We start from the raw sequence: 7,207 nt of genomic DNA, 5'->3' as shown, positions 1-7,207 counted from the left end.
CCCCGCCCGCGCGCCCCGCTCCCCGCCCGCCGCGCCGCTTGCTGCAAAGCCGCGGCCGCGGCCCGAGCCAGCGGCGAGCGCGCAACCTACCCCGCCCGCTACCTCCGCCCGCGAGGGGGAAGGCGAGGCAAGGAGGGAGTGACAGCGGCGACGGGCCAATGGGAAGCCCGGAGGGCCGAGGGGGCGTCGCGCGGCCACGTTTTTAGGGTTGGTTGCACCGCGCGGTCCCCCAGGAGAGGTCTGGAGGGCTCTGCTGCTGCGCTTTGGCATTGCAGAGAGCGGGCTGCGGGGCAGAGGCGGGGCGGCGCGCCACCCAGACGCGGTTGTAGCGGAGCCCGAGGGACCCTCCCCGAAAAGACTCTGCCGGGATTCCCCCCACCCACTCGTTTTATTTGCCAGGGAGGGGGCGAGATAGGGATGTTTATCATCAGTGCATTTTGCTGTAGCTTTGCACATGACGTGTACACATCTCGTAGGTGAGGAAGACAGTGATCCCCTCTAGCTCACATGGTCAGAAACACATACCTTATGCCTATGTTAACAGCAGCACATGCAGAAGGGGAGGGGGTGATCTTCTGCCCCATCATCCCTTCTCCCACTTGAAGTGACTGTCACATATGAGTTTTAGCTTTATGCTCAGAAATTAGAACGTATTTCATTGTTTAACGCAATAATATGTGTGAGCCCCTTGCAAACTGTGGAAAGGCTTTTAAATGAGAAGGCGTGTTAATGGCAGGAGGTTGATACATATGGAAGAGAAGAAAAAGAACGCAATCGCTTTTTCCCATAAATCTCAGCCAAAGTGCGCTACTAATCTGGAGGCAGAAGAGAGTAAATATTGGGGCTACCAAGATACGGAGCCGAGTGATAACAACTCCATCCGAATGTCTACTGTGTGCTTACTATGGATATGATGCTTTTTGCCCATCCAGCAGCTTAGACCAATGGTTGTTAAGGGATGGTCCTGGGACCAGCAGCACCAGCAGCACCTGGAAACTTGACAGAAATGCAAATTCTTGGAAACCAGCAAGACCTACGGAATCAAAAATAGTGAGTCCAGAAGTCGGTTTTAATAAGCCCTCCAGGTAATTCTAATGCAAGCGAACATCTGAGACCCATTCATTGGTTTAGATTGTGGCGAAGGGGCCACTGAGTCTGTGAGTCACAGTGATGATCCCTAAAGTGTTTTACAGTTTTCCAATCGCTTTTACACCTATCACGCCATGCTAGCCTCACTTCAGTCCTACCAGGCTATGAGTTTCCTGACTCTGTTCTGTCCTTTTTCCCATTCCAACCACTCATTTTCATGTGTATCCTGGAAGAGCCCAAGTTGTTAAGAATTTACTTCAGTCAGGCAGCTACTTTCTAAACTAGGCAGCTCCGTTTTTAGAAGATAGGAATTTAGGATGGGCTGGGAATGCAGAACCACCCTCTACATCCACTACACGGTATCAGGCACAACGCGGAAAAACAAAGCTTTACTGGTACTCTGCTGTTAGTATTTTCAATGGTGAGGGAAAGACAGAATGCCAGTGAAGAACGAGGCAGGACCAGACAGAACCAGTGGGAGCAGATTCCCCTGGTGCTGAATGTCAGGCAGAATAGTCTACTGCCCTCTACCAGATTCCTGGCTAGCCCTAGAGAAATGCAGGGACCCCTACCAATTGAATCCTGTCTCATTTCTCTCCTAGGTCGAAGTTGGCCTTAACTTTGATTTTTTTTTTTTTTTTAATTATCAGACACACATAGCACGATGGTCAAATTTCCTATTTGTGGCCATATTTAGCGAGGTGTAATGCAGGTCAATAAAAAGCAGCCCTGTGTTTAATGAAATCAGCTAATGCCATACGTTCCATTTGGGAGAGGCAATGTAGCATGGTGGCTAAGAGCTTAGACTCTGTGGCCAGACTGGTTGGAGGCAAATCCTGGCTCTGCTCTCTGCTCACATGTGACTGGGGGCCAGTTATCTAGCCCCTTTATGCCCCAGTTTCCTGATTTGGAAGTGAGGATAATGACAGTACTTATCTTATAGGGTGTTGGGTAGTAAATGTAAAGCATTTAGACATTGCCTGGCGCAGAGTGAGGGCCATGGCTATTATCAGAGAGGTCATCCAGTTTCCAAAGCGTTACACATTCCACTCCAATGGTTTAACCTTGGGAGTTCAAATGCTTCTCACCTAGTCCAACTTTCTCTGTGTTCATACTCATAGAACAAATACACTACCGCCAAGGAAATATGGGTGGGAGGTCTGTATAGAGACCTGTGTTACATACAACGGCCAGTTTGAAGCCGATGGCAAATTTTCAGTAGCCAGAGTAAATTCTTGAGTACCTAAGATAAACAGAACTTGAAAGGAGTTGGATTGAGATTCTTTTGAAAGGATGGATCATTCTTGTGTTCTAGGCTTCTTTGGAAAAATACAGGCACATAGGATGTCTTGATGTTCAAGATAAGACAAAAATGTGCAGATTTGCAATGTAGGAGATTATGTTTGGTATGCTAGAGTAGATTTTCCATTTTTCTTTGACACCGCTGCTTAATTACAAATAATAGATAACATGGTGTCTCAGGAAGAACGCGGGTCTTGGTGTTAGACTGTCCATGTGAGAATTCCAGTTCTGTTACTCCCTGTGTATTCTTGGGCAACCAAATCACTTAACCTCTCTCACCCTTGGTTTTGTCATCTATAAACAGGCGCTAATAAGATCTATTCCCTCCTGGTTATCCTAAGGATTAAAAATAGATAATGCACGTGAAAACATTCAATACATAGATGTTCTCAGTAAACTTGAATAAAACAAAAATAATTAACAGATTTATCTAAGCCCCCAGTCTGCCGCATGAAAAAAAAGAATTATCTCACTAAGCTTAATGCTTTTTGTGAAAGGAAATCCCAGTTAGGCTAATGAGAGGGGGGGTCTCCTGGTAGTATCATATAGGCTAAACCAGTAAATATATAAACAGGAAGGATAAAGATCAGGGTTATGGAACCCTGCTCCCATGTCAACAGCCAGCTCAATTATCTTGATAAACTGATGAAGCTTTAATTATAGAGGATAATGTGCCAAGATCAACAGGTAAGCATAGAGTAAGGCTTTTCTTTTCTTTTTCCAAAAGGCTACTCTTTTTGCCATTAGCAAGGGGCTTGCAAGATTATCCAAGAAAATTCTGTTTCCTACTCCATAGGAATTCTTTAAAAAACATTTTAAACATCAAATGGGTAATACTTGTCAGCTGTTTTAAGCTTTAACACATAAGAAGAGCGCTTAGCTTAGGAAGTAAAAGTACTCTCTACTGAGACCAGATATAATAATTTTGATCACTGTATTTTGATACCAACATCATTATAAATATTCCTTTGTTAATGTAATTTTCCTCTCTTCCTTTTAGAGATTTCCACTGCCACTCAATGCTCCCCTGAAAAAAAATTGGGTTCCGTTGGGTTAGGAGAAGTAAACTATGCAAATAATCGTCAGGGAGATTGGCTGGATCGCCGAAGACGTCACAATCCCACCACCTAAATACAGGCTTTTTATTGGCTGTTCTAAGAGGCAGACGGGACCGGGCAGGCTCTGTCTGCATCTCTCGTGAGTTGGAGAAAGCTCTGAGTCTATACCAAATTTTATTGTTTTTTTTTTCTTAAAATGTACTCAGAATCATTATCTACATATTGTTACATTCTCCGTGTTATTCCATATGGAAATGTGTCTTAAGCAAATATTTTAAGTGACTACTTCCCATTCTATCAAGTGAATATATCGTAGTTTACTTAACCGCTATCTATCTTATTCTGGGATACTTAGTTGTTTCCATTTTTTTTTTTTTTTTTGCCTTTAGAGATAAAACTGTAATTACTATTTTCATTCAAAATTGTATATGTTCTTCCCTCCATAGCATAGAGTCTCTGATACCTAACTGGCTGTTTTAAAAGAGTAGAACGAAACACATTGCCACTCTGCGACCCTGTCTCTCACAGCATCCCCACAACCTGCATGGGAGATCCCAATGTTCAGCTCATTCCCTGGACTTGTCAATCTCCTAACCTGTGTTACAAAAAGGTGGAAGTTCGTACATCTCATTTTCAGGTAGGATTGCATATTCTTCATTCTGGGTGCTTGTTGCTCCCTAGTAATGAGAGGAAAGTCGCAATAATCATGACTATGAACAGAGGAGGTTTGTGAAGTGTAAACTTAAACCCTGATTGTACTGCTCTGTGTGGACGCCTGGGACTGGTAAAATGGCTGCCTTGTGTCCTTTTCCATCTCTGTAGGGAATCCATACAAACCTCTGCACAAGCTGTTACTTAAAGCTGAAGAGGCCAGCCCTTAAAAAAATAAATAAATAAATAAAAATGACAGAAGAGAAAAAAGGGAAAAAGAGAAAATATCAGCTTTGGTCAAAGAGAATCAGTTTATTATTTTACACCTGCAGATAGATATCTATGGCAGTTACATCGTTTATTCTACGTGGTACTTTTAGATATGATAATAAGAGCGAGGAGTTACCATTGAAAGAGAACTCAGGTGTTTGAGCGTTTTGCTAGGAACCTTGCGAACGCTGTCTTAATCCCCACAACCGCTCTGCAAGGTAAATGTTATTCCAACTGTACAGATAAGGAAACAGGCTCAGGGAGATTCTCGCACTTTCATAGGCCTGAAATCTGCCCCCTGCTCTGTCTGGCTCTAACCGTAAAAAAGCGTCATAGCTCACCCTTCACAGCCCTAATTTTCTGGGCCACTCCTGTGGTAAAGAATTTACCAGTGAGTACCAGTCTACTGTTAAATATATCTGCATTCACTCAAATTTATGAAACACATTTCATGTACAAAGGCTTTACAAGATGCTCATGGAAGATAGAGAACGATAAAAGACACTGGCCTCGGCCTTTGGACTTAAAGTCCAGTTGGGGAAATAAAAGGCACAAACAAAACGTGAAACAACAAAAGATTGAAATGGTACTGTCTGTCAGCATTCCCGGGGGGAGATGATTAATTAAGTACCTGAGCAAAGGGGAGAGAGAGGTCTCTACAAGGGATTGAAAAGAACTCTGAGGAAGAGGTATTTACACACATTTATCCATATCATGGGTGTTAAAAGAATACAGGGGCACCTGAGTGGCTCAGTCGGTTAAGTGTCCGACTTCGGCTCAGGTCATGATCTCACAGTTTGTGGGTTCAAGCCCCACATCAGGCTCTGTGCTGACAGCTCAGAGCCTGGAGCCTGCTTTGGATTCTGTGTCTCCTCTCTCTGCCCCTCCCCTGCGTGCACTCTGTCTGTCTCTCTCTCAAAAATAAATAAACATTAAAAAAATTTTTTTAAAGAATACAATGTTACTTTATGATGATTCATTCGGAAATCTTGAAGTAGGTAAAAAGTATATAACTCATCTTGAAAATAGAATCTTTCAATATTTGGATCTCTTTAGTTTCACATCTGCATGTTATAGAGTTTTCATGGCATCGTAGTGATGGGAAAAACATTTTTGTCTTTTCATTCTCGGAGACCATAGGCTAGTGATTCTCAAAAAGTATGGTGCATTGGGGCGCCTGGGTGGCTCAGTTGGGTAAGCCGAAGTTGGACTTCGGCTCAGGTCACGATCTCGCAATCTCGTGGTTTATGGGTTCCGGCCCCCCATTGGTCTCAGCTGTCAGCACAGAGCCCAATCAGATCCTCTCTGTTCTGCCCCTCCCCTGCTCGTGTTCTCTCTCTCTCTCTCTCTAAAATAAATAAACATTAAAAAAAAAAAAATCTTAAAAAAAAAAAAAGTGTGGTCCATGGATTACCAGCGACAGAAAACACCTCGGAATTTAGTTATGTACGCAGCTCCCCAGGCCCTACACCACATGGACGGAGACAAAATTTCCAGGGGTGTGGAGCTTGAAACGTGCACTTGAAACAAGGCTCTGGGGTGATTCTTATGCACATTGAAGTTTGAGAACCACTGATGTAGGGCAAGACTTGGTGGATCACACGTATTATAATTTTTAATTCAATAAACATGTAGATCTATTTTAAATCAGAAAATCTGGAACGCTTCACGAATCTGTGCGTCATCCTTGTGCAGGGGCCGTGTGAATCTTCCCTGTGTCGTTTCAATTGTAGTCTCCGTGCTGCCAAAGCGAGCGCAGTTGATCACATTTTTTGATAGATTTGTGAATTCATAATATCTGCTGTTTATTGAGCGCTTACTATTTGCCCGTCAAAAACTCTCATTTAGGCTAAAAACAAACTTTGTAGGTGAGTTCGTAACCTCCGTTTCACAGATGGGAAACTGAGGCTCAAAGAGGATGAGAACTTGGCCAAGGTCACCTGACTAGGAAGAGCTAGCCCAACCGGTTCTGCTTGCCTTCAGTGACTATCCCTCTCCCACAATGCCCACTGCACTGTTGTCTAGGCTATGCTATGGCCACCACGCTTATTAATAATAGCAACAGCTATCATTTGAGTGCCTTTCATGTGCCATATAATTTCAGCTTAAACCTTTCTGTAAGTTCAAATGGTACTTTGCCAAGTAAGTTGACTAAGACGCAGAGAAATTAGTATATCTCTCAAAATTACTGTCCACCCGTTGAAACAGGGCTTTCTTATTTTGGTATGACTTTTTGCCATGTTCACTTCCTCTTGCCTGTTTGTAAAATCGTTTTTGGCTCTGTCAGGACTTCCTTTCCTTGGTGTGATATATCCTGACCCTTTGCAGCTAGTTTGGAATGGCAAACCAAGAGTTGAAGTGTAGGCTCTCTTTCTAACAGCTCCCACACTTTTTCCCAGCACAGGAACGGAGAGCTACAGTCTGAATCAAGGGGGAAGTGTCAGTTGCTTGGAAAAAACCTGATCTTGTGACTGCAAAAAGAAAAACACAACTTAATCAAGGAAGCCTTTCCTGGGGAGGGGGAATCACACTACCCCATGTGAGATCTTATTCTGGATTATGTCATAGATCATTTTCAGGGAGTTTCATATGGCCCCAGGGCATCCCCAAGCAGACAGAGGGACAAAGGGCTGTTTTCATTGATGAATCCATCCGGGCTTGCCTTATGCCTCTCACAGGGTGCTGGTGGAGGAAGATAATATTCTCTTTCAAGATGCAGTGACTTAGTACAATTCAGTAATATAAATAGCTAAAAATATATAAATGTCTGCACCCTTTCACCCAGTAATACCCTCCTGGAAAATAATTCAAAAGAAGAAAACAAAGCAACAACACAA

The 7,207-nt window shown here is 43.4% G+C and overlaps 1 non-coding gene across 1 annotated transcript; it reads right to left on the bottom strand.

The window, feature by feature from the left end:
- Positions 1-6,020: 6,020 nt before the first annotated feature.
- LOC121021727 (U6 spliceosomal RNA) lies at positions 6,021-6,127 on the bottom strand. The gene has a single exon (XR_005786668.1). It is a non-coding gene; the product is annotated as a U6 spliceosomal RNA (small nuclear RNA).
- Positions 6,128-7,207: the final 1,080 nt, after the last annotated feature.

Source organism: Herpailurus yagouaroundi, unplaced genomic scaffold (genome assembly GCF_014898765.1).
Source record: "Herpailurus yagouaroundi ecotype Mexico unplaced genomic scaffold, PumYag 308, whole genome shotgun sequence".
NCBI lineage: Eukaryota > Metazoa > Chordata > Mammalia > Carnivora > Felidae > Herpailurus > Herpailurus yagouaroundi.
This window is presented reverse-complemented; position numbering and strand designations above follow the sequence as displayed.